This window comes from Aquarana catesbeiana, linkage group LG08 (genome assembly GCF_042186555.1).
Source record: "Aquarana catesbeiana isolate 2022-GZ linkage group LG08, ASM4218655v1, whole genome shotgun sequence".
In the NCBI taxonomy this organism is placed as follows: domain Eukaryota; kingdom Metazoa; phylum Chordata; class Amphibia; order Anura; family Ranidae; genus Aquarana; species Aquarana catesbeiana.
In genome coordinates, this window is record NC_133331.1 from 39,553,934 (window position 1) to 39,569,284 (window position 15,351).

A 15,351-nucleotide genomic window follows, 5' to 3' on the forward strand; every position below is an offset into this window, starting at 1 on the left:
CATTACACTTCAGACAACCTCCTCCTGCAGCTCAGCCGTAGTGTGCGGCGCGCCCATCCCAGTCAGAGACAGCAGGCAGCTGGAGCCAGGACAGGAGAGCCACCCGAGCGCTGAGCTATGAGGGAGGGATCTCATAGTGCTCAGCGCGGCCGCATTGTGATTCCCGCCTTCTGAAGCCTGCAGAGCCTATGATGGACGTCACATGTCCCGCTGTCCCGGCATTGGACCAGTGTGACATCCATCATAGGCGCTGCAGGCTCCAGAAGGCGGGACTTGTTATGTCACTCGGCCGCGTTTGGAGTCAGATCGGTCCCCGCTCAGCTAATAATATAATTGTGAATGCCCGGGGCTTTTTGGGGGCCCACTCGGGGCTCCAGCCCGCCCCCCTCCTGACGCCACTGGCTGTAGCACTGATCTGTGTATTCTGACAGTCTCTCCGCTGTCAAAATACAATAGCACAGTGGGAAGGATTTCCCCATTCACCTCATGTGTAGATGGGAGCATTTGTTCGATCTTTTTCATTCGGCCCACAGGCTGAATGAAAAACTATGGCCAGCTTAACTCGACACCACAGAAATCTGGGTGATAGTCCCACCCCCTCCCACCTGCACACAGCAGGTGAATGAGAGCCTCTGCTGTACATGTTTCCCTATTATTCTGTGCAGAGGGAGGTGGGTCCTTTCCCTCCACTCAGGTCTCAGGTTACACTCATTTCTCCTCTGTAGTCTGTACAGTGTGCAATGGGCACCTGATGCAAGGACGGACTCTGCTGGGGGCACCTGATGCAAGGACGGACTCTGCTGGGGGCACCTGATGCAAGGACGGACTTTACTGGGGGCACCTGATGCAAGGACAGACACTGCTGGGGGCACCTGATGCAAGGACAGACACTGCTGGGGGCACCTGATGCAAGGATGGACTCTGCTGGGGGCACCTGATGCAAGGATGGACTCTGCTGGGGGCACCTGATGCAAGGATGGACTCTGCTGGTGGCAGGCGACGAGGCTAGTGACTCACTCAGGGATCCCACTGATTCGGCACTATGGTGAGTTGAATGATTTAATTTTATATTACAATGTAATAATAGAAATAATGCGCTTCAATCATCCTGACACCAGAACAATCATGGTGCCGGGATGATTGAAGCGCTAACACCAGGTGTTTGGAGTATCTTTATCTGCAGATTGTTAAACTTTCTAGAATACACATATTTCTATTGTTGTGTAGGATCTGGGGCTGCTGTCCCTTCAGTCCTCTCACCCCCTTTCCCTCTCCATCCCTCATTCATCTCAGACTCTAACCACACCCCCTTTGAGCCACACCCATTTAAGCCACACCCACTATTTCACGTAAACCACGCCCATTTTTTGCAGTAGTTTTATTTTTTATTGCCATGTCATGCCTACAAACGCATGCCATGCCCCCTAATTATTATACGGCTCTGCCTACAGCCAAAAAAGTGTCCCACATATTTTTTTTGCAATGTTGGCAACTATGCATGAAGTGAACCTGACTTGGCCTAAAATACTTCTAAGGTAGCAACAATGGTGAACTGCAGTCCTACTGCATCCTCAACTCAATTTCTGTCCAAGTTGAGATTAGGCGCTCCACTTTTTACTGCAAACCGACAAGCCAGAGCCTTTCTGCCCGTGAAAGCATTTGACAGGAAGTGGGACTAAACCTTGACTTGAGCAGAAGTCAAGGCCTCATGTAAAGTTTGGGCATAGAAACAAAGTGGCTCCAACTCAAGACCATTTTAATTCATCGTCCAAATAAAGGTCAACTGGTAGAATATGATTACCACGAAAGGGCCACAGCAGTGGGGGTGCCTGAGAAGTTTCCAGAACCCCAAAAAGATATAGAAAAGCAGTATGGATTCAACATGCCAAGTTCCAGATGTAGATGAAATACGAATTCTAGGTCTTTAGTAATTACAGATTTGCAGGTTGGGCAGAACAGGCGGATGACCTAAAAATGTCCCGATTTGGGTTTTAAAATGCAGAAGTCCTAAATCCCAAATGGTTTTGGAATGTCCTCACTGTAGCACCCTCTACCTCAGGTAGGTTGTGCTAGAGGTAGTGTTTTGTTTTTACAGCCTCTGCAGGTAAATTCAGGCAGGCCTACCTGTGAGCTAGGCCTGTTTGTTTTGATCTGGGGGCTGGGGAGTGGTTTAGAGTAGCAGCAGGTGACTGACATGTACTTCATCTCAATGGCGCATCCTCTGTTTCTGGAAGTTTCTGGAAAAGAGGCAGGGCAGAGGATTGGAGTGGCATGGAGTGTATTCGGGAGCCCTGACCAATCCCCAACTAGGATTGGCAGGGGCAGGCCACCTACATGGTCAGCCTGCTGTGGGAGGAGTTGTCGGGGGGAAGAACTGAGTGATGGAGTGTTAGGCTGTCGTGGCCTTTGAGGGAGCCCCCTTTCTGGGGGGTGACCTTGGGCCTGGAGCTTTGGAGCTAGGAAGGAACCCCTTCAAACAATGCCATACCTCCCAACATTTTGAGATGAGAATGAGGGACACCTACTAACAAACGTATGTAGGCTTAGGACACGCCCCTGCAACACCCCGGACATGCCCCTGCCACACCCCCTTAAAGAAAAATTTACCAAAAAAAAGGTTAATTAACCACTTAAGGATCGGGCCTCTTTTTTAGATGTGCTGTTTACAAGTTATAAACAGGGTTTTTTTTGCTAGAAAATTACTTAGAACCCCCAAACATTATACATTTTTTCTTTTTATTCTAGAGAATAAAATGGCGGTCGTTGCAATACTTTCTGTCACACCGTATTTGCGCAAACGGTCTTACAAGCGCACTTTTTTTTTTTTAAAAATACACTTTTTTGAATAAAAAAATAAGACAACAGTAAAGTTAGGCCAATTTTAATGTTACGCCGAGTAAACTGATATCCAACATGTCACGCTTCAAAATTGCGCCCGCTCATGGAATGGCGACCAAATTTTACCCTTAAAAATCTGCATAGGCAACATTTAAAAAATTCTACAAGTTGTATGTTTTGCGTTACAGAGGAGGTCTAGGGCTAAAATTATTGCTCTCGCTCTACCGATCGCGGTGATACCTCACATGTGTGGTTTGAACACCGTTTTCATATACGGGTGCTACTCACGTATGCGTTCGCTTTTGCACGCGAGCTCGGCGGAATGAGGCGCGTTTAAAAAACTTTTTTTTTCTTATTTATTTTACCTTTTATTTTTACACTGTTTAAAAAAAAAATGTGTCTGATTGCCTCCGCCGCTGCCGACGGCTCCAGTAAGTGGTGGAGGGCAACGGATAAAAGTGATCTCGCGGTGAATCCGCTGCAGAGACCACTTTTATCTTGTACTGAACCGCCGGACGAACGCGGCGATACCGGGGTTATGGCAGCTAGCTGCTCAAAGTGAGGACGGACAGTTGGGAGCTATGAACAACGCTATCTTGGGGTGTCCTGAACAGGAGGAGGAGGACAGTGGTGAGCACTGCCGTAAAAGTCATTCAGGAGGGATCCATTCCGGGGTCGGTGAGTGACAGGCACAGTGAGGAGATCTGGGAGAGACATGCCAGGAGTGGATGTGAAACCAGAGGGAGAGACTGTGATGTCGCTGGTGTTTGAGTCAAGTTGCTGCAGCCAGGAGGGTTGACAGGACTGGCACAGGACTGACTGGGACCGGTAGTTCACCAAGATTCAGTTAGCACAAAAGTACTTTTTTACTGCTATTGGTTGCTAAACCAAAGGGGACTGGAGACCCCTGCCAGAAAGTGGCAAATATTGAATAGTTGGGACTTATTCAGAGTGAGGCCTAACCATTGCGCAATAGAGAAAGTGGAGTTGACTCAAGTAATGAGCTTTAGAGGCTGCCAATATAGAGCCAAAATCGTTTGTTCAATCTAACAAGATCAATTATCTGGGCATCCCATGTCCTTTTTCCCCATCCAACTTGAATCCCCTCTATAAAAACAACAAAAACAAGCTGATGTTTTTGTTGTTTTTTGTCTAGCAATGTGTGACTGGAAGTGAACGCCTGGCTGAGCAGGGTGACAGGTGGGACTACTACACTCAGCAACCCCACGGGGGCACCGCTACATTACTGTTCTATGAATATCCAGTCTGGGTTTCTGCCAGGTATGATGGTTTTCTCCCACAATCCAAAGTTGTGTCCGATAATTTATCTGCTTCCACCCAAAACTTTCCATAGTGTGTTATGTAACCGCTACAGGATCAGGACTATGTCATAAACAACTTCAAGGCAGGGACTCACTAGAACGGTTCACTGTTCTTTGTACGTTGTAAATGACACTTTAAAAATAAAACTAAATATATTCTGTAGTTGGGACATTATTCTGTACATCCTGTAGCTACGGGTTACAAACTACCTGCAAATAAATCCGATAGAAATGTGACGCTTTATTTATAGAATATCTACCACACTGGCAGTAGACAAATCACTTCCGCTTCTAGACTTGCTCACTTATTGTAGAAGATTTACCAGCTATACACTTTAAGCTTCATGTATACGGGACGTTTCTCCTGAATGATTTAACATGACAGATAGTAACCCACGTTTAAACCGTCCGTTTTGCCGCGTTTACATGCCGCATTTAGCGGCGTTTTGCGTTTTAGATGCGTGTGGAAAAAAAAAAAAAAAAATTATAAATATATTATATATATATATATATATATATATATATATATATATATATATATATATATATATATATATATATATATATATATATATACATACATACACACACAGTGGGGACGGAAAGTATTCAGACCCCCTTAAATTTTTCACTCTGTTATATTGCAGCCATTTGCTAAAATCATTTAAGTAAATTTTTTTCCTCATAAATGTACACACAGCACCCCATATTAACAGAAAAACACAGAATTGTTGACATTTTTGCAGACTTATTAAAAAAGAAAAACTGAAATATCACATGGTCCTAAGTATTCAGACCCTTTGCTGTGACACTCATATATTTAACTCAGGTACTGTCCATTTCTTCTGATCATCCTTGAGATGGTTCTACACCTTCATTTGAGTCCAGCTGTGTTTGATTATACTGATTGGACTTGATTAGGAAAGCCACACACCTGTCTATATAAGACCTTACAGCTCACAGTGCATGTCAGAGCAAATGAGAATCATGAGGTCAAAGGAACTGCCTGAAGAGCTCAGAGACAGAATTGTGGAAGGCACAGATCTGGCCAAGGTTACAGAAAAATTTCTGCTGCACTTAAGGTTCCTAAGAGCACAGTGGCCTCCATAATCCTTAAATGGAAGACGTTTGGGACGACCAGAACCCTTCCTAGAGCTGGCCGACCGGCCAAACTGAGCTATCGGGGGAGAAGAGCCTTGGTGAGAGAGGTAAAGAAGAACCCAAAGATCACTGTGGCTGAGCTCCAGAGATGCAGTCGAGAGATGGGAGAAAGTTGTAGAAAGTCAACCATCACTGCAGCCCTCCACCAGTCGGGGCTTTATGGCAGAGTGGCCCGACAGCAGCCTCTCCTCAGTGCAAGACACATGAAAGCCTGCATGGAGTTTGCTAAAAAACACCTGAAGGACTCCAAGATGGTGAGAAATAAGATTCTCTGGTCTGATGAGACCAAGATAGAACTTTTTGGCCTTAATTCTAAGCGGTATGTGTGGAGAAAACCAGGCACTGCTCATCACCTGTCCAATACAGTCCCAACAGTGAAGCATGGTGGTGGCAGCATCATGCTGAGGGGGTGCTTTTCAGCTGCAGGGACAGGACGACTGGTTGCAATCGAGGGAAAGATGAACGCGGTCAAATACAGGGATATCCTGGATGAAAACCTTCTCCAGAGTGCTCAGGATCTCAGACTGGGCCGAAGGTTTACTTTCCAACAAGACAATGACCCTAAGCACATAGCTAAAATAATGAAGGAGTGGCTTCACAACAACTCTGTGACTGTTCTTGAATGGCCCAGCCAGAGCCCTGACTTAAACACAATTGAGCAACTCTGGAGAGACCTAAAAATGGCTGTCCACCAACATTTACCATCCAACCTGACAGAACTGGAGAGGATCTGCAAGGAGGAATGGCAGAGGATCCCCAAATCCAGGTGTGAAAAACTTGTTGTATCTTTCCCAAAAAGACTCATGACTGTATTAGATCAAAAGGAGCTTCTACTAAATACTGAGCAAAGGGTCTGAATACTTAGGACCATGTGATATTTCAGTTTTTCTTTTTTAATAAATCTGCAAAAATGTCAACAATTCGGTGTTTTTCTGTCAATATGGGGTGCTGTGTGTTCATTAATGAGGAAAAAAATGAACTTAAATGATTTTAACAAATGGCTCCAATATAACAAAGAGCAAAAAATGTAAGGGGGTCTGAATACTTTCCATCCCCACTGTATATATATATATTTTTCAAAATAGCCAAAAATGAAAAACGGCTGTAAAGAAAATGCTGCTAAACGCGAGTTACCGCGTTTAGCAGCCTTTGGTGCTTGAAATGCCTCTAACCTCGGCGTCTGAACTAATTCTTCTGCGTTCCAAAAAAGGCCTTTAAACTCAACTGCCTAGAAAGGACTATAAATGACCCTGTGTACATGTACTGATAAGATAACATAGAGGGGAGTTCAGGAGCAGTTGAAAAAAATGCCCAACTGCTCCTAAACGTCCATTTAGCAGCAGCAGTGTACATGAGGCCTTAGTGTACAATAAATTTGAGCGATTGTGATTAAAATATTCTTTTTCCAGTCTGCTGCTTGTTTCTGACTTGCCATATTTTTCGCTTCATAAGACGGACTTTTTTTCCCCCCAAAAAAATGGGGGAAAATGTCCCTGAATCTTATGGAGCAAATACTGACCAAGCCTCCCCCCCCCCCCCCCCGTCACCGCCGCTATGTCTCAATAGCGGGCGGCCGTCTCCTGCAAGCCTGGCGAACTCCTGGCTAAGCCTGTCACTCACAGAAGACAGCAACCCCAGTGGCCGAATGGAGTACTGCCGCTCCTGCTGCTCTGTCTTCTATCTGAGTGACAGGCGGATATGGTGACATCCTCGCCGGGCACAGGTCAGGCTGCATTGTTAATGGGCACAGGCCAGGCTGCATTGTTAATGGGCGCAGGTCAGACTGCATTCCTAATGGGCGCAGGTCAGACTGCATTCCTAATGGGCGCAGGTCAGACTGCATTCCTAATGGGCGCAGGTCAGACTGCATTCCTAATGGGCGCAGGTCAGACTGCATTCCTAATGGGCGCAGGTCAGGCTGCATTCTTAATGGGCGCAGGTCAGGCTGCATTCTTAATGGGCGCAGGTCAGGCTGCATTCTTAATGGGCGCAGGTCAGGCTGCATTCTTAATGGGCGCAGGTCAGGCTGCATTCTTAATGGGCGCAGGTCAGGCTGCATTCTTAATGGGCGCAGGTCAGGCTTCATTCTTAATGGGCGCAGGTCAGGCTGCATTCTTAAAGCGGGGCTTCACCCACACCGCCAAAAAAAAAAAAATATTAAAAGCCAGCAGCTACAAATACTGCAGCTGCTGACTTTTAATACATGGCCACTTACCTGTCCCAGGGTCCAGCGATGTCGGCAGGGGACGCCGAGAACCCGCTCGGTTCTCGGCAGCTGCCGCCGCCATCCTAGGTGAGGGAATCAGGAAGTGAAGCATTGCGGCTTCACTTCCCGGGTTCCCTACTGCGCATGCACGAATCGTGCTGCGCGTCCCTAGTGGTCCCTGCTCTCTCCTGGGAGCTGTGTGTTCCCAGCAGACAGCGCGGTCGGGACGGGAAGAGGCATAGACTCCCATGGGAGTCTATGCCGGAAGTGGGTGCAAATACCTGTCTTAGACAGGTATCTGCACCCCCCTCCCCTCTGAAAGGTGCCAAATGTGACACCGGAGGGGGGGAGGGTTCCGAAAAGCGGAAGTTCCATTTTTGTGTGGAACTCCGCTTTAATGGGCGCAGGTCAGGCTGCATTCTTAATGGGCGCAGGTCAGGCTGCATTTCATGGGCACTGGGAAATATTTTAGTACACCATTTGGTTCAGAATATTTTTTTACTTGTTTTTCTCCTCTAAAACCTGGGTGCGTCTTATTGTCAGGTGTGTCTTATGGAGCGAAAAATACGGTAATTTCCTATTAAAAAACCACTATTGCAGAATTTTTTACTGTGATGGCCATCAATTAATACAGAAAGTATGGAGCTTAACCCCTTGGCGACGGCTCTTTAAGGGTTTTGGCATTTCAGGAGGCGGGGTTTGTGACCATGTGACTGCCGTGATTGGCTGTCACGGCGGTCACATGATCGGAAAACTCCCGATCATAAGAAGCGATCGGGAGCTTTTTGTGAGCCGCCAGTCACTGTATCGAGAGCGTGCAAGGTGTGTGCTTTCGGCACAGCTATATCAGCGCTAATGCATGCAAGTGTGCGGCCCTTCTGCACCAAGGCCCGGCTGCCGAGAGGTCGCATACAGTTGTGCTCATAAGTTTACATATCCTGGCAGAATTTATGATTTCTTGGCCATTTTTCAGAGAATATGAATGATAACATAAAAACTTTTCTTTCACTCATGGTTAGTGTTTGGCTGAAGCCATTTTTTATCAGTCAACTGTGTTTACTCGTTTGAAATGCAAACTCCTCCTACAAGCTTTAACCAGACACTGACGGAAGTCACAAGACTGCTATATACTGCTGATGAAAAAAGGTATTTAGCAGTTTATAGTTACTAAAATAATTGCATTTCCATGTTCTGTGTACTGTGGGAGACATATACAGATATAGTGAATTCAGGGTCCTGGGTTTAGTAACACTTTAAGCTATACCCTTTATTGGCCAACATGTGTTATTTAAAGACCCAAGCTTTTAGGATAACTCAGATTCCTTCTTTAGGCCCCTTTCACACTGGGGCGGTAGGGGGCGTCGGCGGTAAAACAGCGCTATATTTAGCGCTGTTTTACCGCGGTATTCGGCCGCTAGCGGTGCGGTTTTAACCCCCCGCTGGCGGCCGAAAAAGGGTTAAAACCCCTCGTATAGCGCGGCTATAGCCGCGGTATTACCGCGGTATAGCCGCGCTGACCCATTGATTTCAATGGGCAGGAGCGGTTTAGGAGCGGTGAATACACCGCTCCTTCACCGCTCCAAAGAAGCGGCTGACAGGAGATTTTTTCTTCTGCCAGCGCACCGCTTCAGTGTGAAAGCCCTCGGGCTTTCACACTGAACAAACAGCGGAGGCTGTTTAGGGGCGGTTTGCAGGCGTTATTTTTAGCGCAATACCGCCTGCAAACCACCCCAGTGTGAAAGGGGTCCTAGGCTTAATAAACTTCCCCAAGACTTACAGCAATGGACAGTTCAAAAAGACTTAATAAGAGGTCACATTTGAGATGACAATAGTTATATTTCATAGCTTCCATGAAACGTATAAAGCCCAGATGAAGTTATCCCCAAAGCTTGCACCTTCAACAAATGAAAGCTGAACTCCAGCTTTTATTACACTTTACATAGTTAGTTTGTGCCAAGCTGGCCCAAGCACACTATGTCCCTCACTAACATGTGAGACCGCTGGATGTGCGGTATAAATTGTATGTAGATGTGGCTACCTAAAGCATATTATACTGTGTTCCAGGCGCGAGCCGAGACCTTTCTGTCTCATACCCAGAACACACTAGAGTCTTTCTAAGTGGCGCTCAGCCATTCATAGAAAAGAAAGTATTCTAGCAATGAATATACAGCTTCCTCTGATAGGCGGAGGTTGTGACATCATCAGCCTGCCTCTCCGAGCCAATCAGAGGAAGCTTTGTATTCCTTGCTAGAATACATCGCTTTCTCTGAATGTCATAGCCACTTCTGACAAGTTTTCCTGACACCAAGAGAAAAATGGTCACAGAGGGAGGGGCATCCAACAGATTGACAGCCTCCGCTCTGTTCCTGTGTGGAAGGGGGAGGGGGTGTCCCTTTCCTCCAATCAGCTCTCCCAGCTTATCTTACGGAGCTCTGCAGAGTGTAAATTCTGCTCCCCGTCCCTTTTTTCTGAACTCTCAGACAAGCCTTATAATATATATATATATATATATATATATATATATATATATATATATATATATATATATATATATATATATATATATATATATATATATATATATATATATACTGCATATATATATATATATATATATATATATATATATATATATATATATATTTATTATACATATCAGCACCTTCAAAATATGTAGAGAAGAAAAGACTGCAGAAAAACAGATACAATGTATGTAGGATGATTTGTTTAATCTCTGTGTATCACCTGAGGCCAGTCACTTCACTGGGTACATGTAAGGGTTTCTAACCACTAAGGTCTGGCTCACACCTATGCAGGTTGCAGTTTGCATATTCCAGGTACATTTTGCATTTTTTGATCTACTGAAGTCTTTGGAACCAAAAACCAGAAAAAATTCCCTGGCCCTTTCCATAAAATGCACAGATGTGAACATGACCCATAGGAAACCATAGAGATAAAGGGGACGGGAGCTTGGTCCCCAACCAGGTCTCCTCAAAGGAATAGGGCAATTGGACTATCTCGGTACAGTACAATGGGGGTAAGTTCATTGTTATTTGTTACGAATTTTGTATGAATAAACTTTTGTATCATTTTATATATCTGTTTATATACTTGAACTTACCCCCATTGTACTGTACCGAGATACTCCAATTGCCCTATTCCTTTGAGGAGACCTGGTTAGGGACCAGGCTCCCGTTCCCTTTATCTCTAAAGTTTGGTACAATTCTGTTTACATTCCCTACTTATTTTTGATTTAAAATAGAGGCTACTCTTATTTCTCCATAGGAAACCATGTTAAAACGCGCTGGTTCACACCTATGCATTTCTTTAGCACGTTTTCGTAGAAACACACTACAGTCCATTTAACATGGTTTCCTATGAATGTAGTTCACATCTGTGCATTTTATGGAAGGAACAGGGACTTTTTTTCAGTTTTTTAGTTCCATAGACTTCAATGGATCAAAAACGTGTATTGAAAAACGCAAAAAGCACCTGGAATATGCAAAACTGCAACCTGCATAGGTGTGAATCAGGCCTGAAAGGTTTATCTCTACTTTGAACCATATGGATAAAAGGATAATTGCTATAGACCTAAAAGTGTTATATTTCATCCCCACAATTCGGTCTGCTTGTGATTATGAAGAAATGTGATGCAGAAATAAAGAAATGTGGGGGAAAAAAAAGGAATGTATAGACTGAATACTATAATTACATTTATAAGTTGCTTCTAGTAATCAGAGGATTTTTCATACTAGATGTTCTTTGAGGAGAAGAACGGATTTAGAAATAAGCAGCGACCCTAGAATTAGGAAGTATACCATTTCCTTTCTGATTCCCATTTCCTGTGAAAACCTCAAAGATGAAATGAGGCTTCGTACAAGAAGGGGGTTTCCACCTTCCTGTGAGATATGTCCAGTCCCTGCTTGAGACCCAAATACTGACTTCCAGCCCTGAATGTCAATACTCTGGCACACACCCCCCCTGCACTGAGCACCTTCCTATTTCAAGAGTATGTAAACCCAACACTTCATATTCTCTTAAAGGGAGTGCTCCTAATCTCAGCTTGTTACCTGTATAAAAGGCACCTGTCTACAGAAGCCATCAATCAGATTACTATCTCTACTATGACCAAGACCATAGAGCTGTACAAGGATGTCAGGGACAAGATTGTAGACCTACACAAGGCTACAAGACCAAACGCCAAGCAGCTTGGTGAGAGAGTGACCACAGTTGGTGCGATTATTTGCAAATGGAAGAAACACAAAATAACTGTCAATCTCCCTCGGTCTGGGGCTCCATGCAAGATCTCATCTCATGGAGTTCCAATGATCATGATAAAGGTGAGGAATCATCCCAGAACAGCATGGGGGAATTTTGTCAACGGTCTCAAGGCAGCTTGGACCATAGTCACCAAGAAAACAATTGGTAACATACTACGATTGAAATCCTGCAGCGCCCGCAAGGTCCCTCTGCTCAAGAAAGCACATATACAGGCCTGTCTGAAGTTTGCTAATGAACATCTGAATGATTCAGAGGCGAACTGGGTGAAAGTATTGTGGTCAGATGAGACCAAAATCAAGCTCTTTAGCATAAACGCAACTTGCCGTGTATGGAGGAGGAGGAATGCTGCCTATGACCCCAAGAACGCCATCCCCATCGTCAAACATGGAGGTGGAAACATTATGCTTTGGGGGTGTTTTTTCCTGTTAAAGGAGACAGAACAACTTCACTGCATCAAAGGGACGATAGACAGGGCCACGTACCATCAAATCTTGGGTGAGGACCTCCTTCCCTCAGCCAGAGCATTGAAAATGGGGCGTGAATGGGTATGCCAGCATGACAATGACCCAAAACACACGCCAAGGCAAAAAAAGGCGTGGCTCAAGAAAAAGCACATTAACCTCCCTGGCGGTATGATTATTTCGGATTTTAGGTGCTGAAAGCGGTACAATTATTTTGCATGGAAATTTGGCGTTTTATATTGTAGGCCCGTAATTCTTAATCATAACACACTTAAATCTGTCCAAACAAGAGTCTAGTAGATATCCCGGGTATGATAAAGTTTGAAACACAAAAACATAAATTATAATATAATAAATATATATAAATAATTTTAAAAAATAATAATATAATAATAATAAAATAAATTTCCCCACGATTCACTATCGCTCAATTCTGCAAGTGTTCTAATTTATTATCGCTGTTTTCTAGCTGGTCTAAAGCCACTTTTGACGTAAAGGGACACTTTTTGGTTGCTATGGACAATCTCCAGTTTCCAGGCAGAAAGAACAGTATATATAACATAAAACTGCATGCAGGATATTGGCCAAAGCACTGGGGACAAAAGGGATGTGAAATGATTTCATACAGTACTGTATGTGCTATGATTTTTACAATTGTTTTGAATTTGCCGCCAGGCTCCGCCCCCGTGCATCGCGACACTCGCAGGGAACGGAGCCTGGCACGGAGAGGCTTCGTAGGAGACAGAGCCCACGGACACTGCGGGGGACATCGCAGGATCCTGGGGACAAGGTAAGTAACGCCACACCAGGATCCTGCAATGTAATCCCGAGTGTGGCTAATGGGAGTGAACTTTAACCCCGAGCCACACTCGGGAAAACCGTCAGGGAGATTAAGGTCTTGGAGTGGCCTAGCTCCAGACCTTAATCCCACAGAAAATATGTGGAGGGAGCTGAAGATTTGAGTTACCAAACGTCAGCCTCAAAACCTTAATGACTTGAAGAGGATCTGTAAAGAGGAGTGGGACAAAATCCCTCCTGAGATGTGTGCAAACCTGGAGGCCAACTACAAGAAACGCCTGACCTCTGTGATTGCCAACAAGGGTTTTGCCACCAAGTACTAAGTCATGTTTTGCAGAGGGGTCAAATACTTATTTCACCCATTATAATGCAAATCAGTTTATAACATTTTGGAAATGCGTTTTTCTGGATATTTTTGTTGTTATTCTGTCTCTCATTGTTAAAATAAACCTACCATTAAAATTATAGACTGATCATTTTTTTGTCAGTGGGCAAAATCAGCAGGTGATCAAATACTTTTTTCCCCCACTGTACGATCGATCGGCGGGTGTACGTTTATGATTTTTTTCTTCATTCAGCCAAAACCTGGCAGTCTCCTTGGAGTCCCTGTCCCTCTAACTCAGTGACGAAAAACACTTGTGTTATACTGTATGTGTGAAAATGAAATGTTTATCCGGTTGTTATAGTTATGCTTCCAAATATTACAGTATATGCTTTTATGTATACATATATGTCTATTTGTATAATTACAATAAAAATTCCTCTATTCTGTATAACTATCCTATTTAATTATTCTGCCTTTTTGCATTTTCACTAGACCCATCTAATTCCAGAAAAAGCATGCCCAGAATGCAAAACTAGTCGAGCATGAATTTTTTAACAAATGAAAAGCAGAATTGATATACCCTGGTTTGACTTTTGTTAACCCCTTACCAACTATTCTAGAATTGTACCTGTTTAGATTACCTTATATGTTATTATAGTGGGGTAATTGTTAAACTTTAGGAATTCTCTGGCCCACCGGGCCAGTGCATCGGCTGGACCCTGGAATCACTGGTTGGTCACTGAGATTTTTTTAGCCACATTAACTGACGTATATGTTTTTATTTGTCTATGTCTCTAATCTTTGTTACCATTTCATTTTGTAAAGTAAAAAAATTGCCTTTTTTAGAAAAAAGTATGCCTAAAGAAGTCCATTCTTCTCAATCTTCCAATGTTTCATTCAGCCAGAAGCAATAAATGTGTTTATGAGCTTTGTAGAGCAATAAACAATCTTTCTGGAAACAGAGTATAGGTCGAGGCCTGAAGGCAGAGAAACTGGCGGAGGCTGGTTGAAGTAGTACTGAATTTATTTATACTGTACAGTATTTAGAAGTAGTATTAAAGAAGTAGTATTAAATTCATTTATACTGTACATAGAAGTAGTATTACATTTTTACTGTATTTAGAAGTATTACATTTATACTGTATTTAGAAGTATTACATTTACACTGTATTTATCTAAAGAGCTCCATCTCCCAAGAACAGCTCTTGATTGGAGTGTGGCAAGTTTTGCTCCCCGATGGGTCCTTACTGCTGCCCTAGACTCCCTTCCTTAGGTGCCGCTGCCCTAGACTCCCTTCCTTAGGTGCCGCTGCCCTAGACTCCCTTCCTTAGCTGCTGCTGCCCTAGACTCCCTTTGTTAAGTGCCACTGCCCAAGACTCCCTTCCTTAGGTGCCGCTGCCCTAGACTCCCTTCCTTAGGTGCTGCTGCCCTAGACTACCTTCCTTAGCTGCTGCTGCTCTTTAAAACTGGTAAATTTCGCCACTAGAGACAGCCATAGACATTATTTACTGGTTATGAAGTCTGAACTCCATCCTGACATAAAACATCACCATTTAATCTAGCCGTGGAATAGTTAACCAAGTAAATGTTCACACTTGTATAACTTTTTGGCCTGCAACAATTCAGCAATGGGCCTACTAATTAAGCACTACCCTACTTAGGACAGGGGTTGTTTACCTAACAAATCCTATGTGAAGTAAACAGTAAACACATAAGTATTTCAACTATGCATATAGACGTTTACCCAGTTTTTCACTTTTGGAAGCTTTACATATCTGAATTTTACCTATTTAAATGTTTTTGGTAGCCTAGTTTTAAGTCTGTTAGGTGTAAAAGCAGCGACAGGCAACCAACAGATCTCCAGCTTTGTGGAACTACGAGTATCAGCATGTCCTGCTGAGTACCTGGTCAACATTATACACTCCCTTTCTGGTAGGCCATGCTAAAATTTGTAGTTCT

The 15,351-nt window shown here is 44.0% G+C and overlaps 1 protein-coding gene across 1 annotated transcript in view; it reads right to left on the bottom strand.

Annotated features, from left to right (window-relative positions):
• PTPRE (protein tyrosine phosphatase receptor type E) overlaps nucleotides 1-15,351 on the bottom strand; it is a 314,657-nt gene that overhangs the window by 112,504 nt on the left and 186,802 nt on the right. The gene's annotated exons all lie outside the window — the stretch shown is intronic.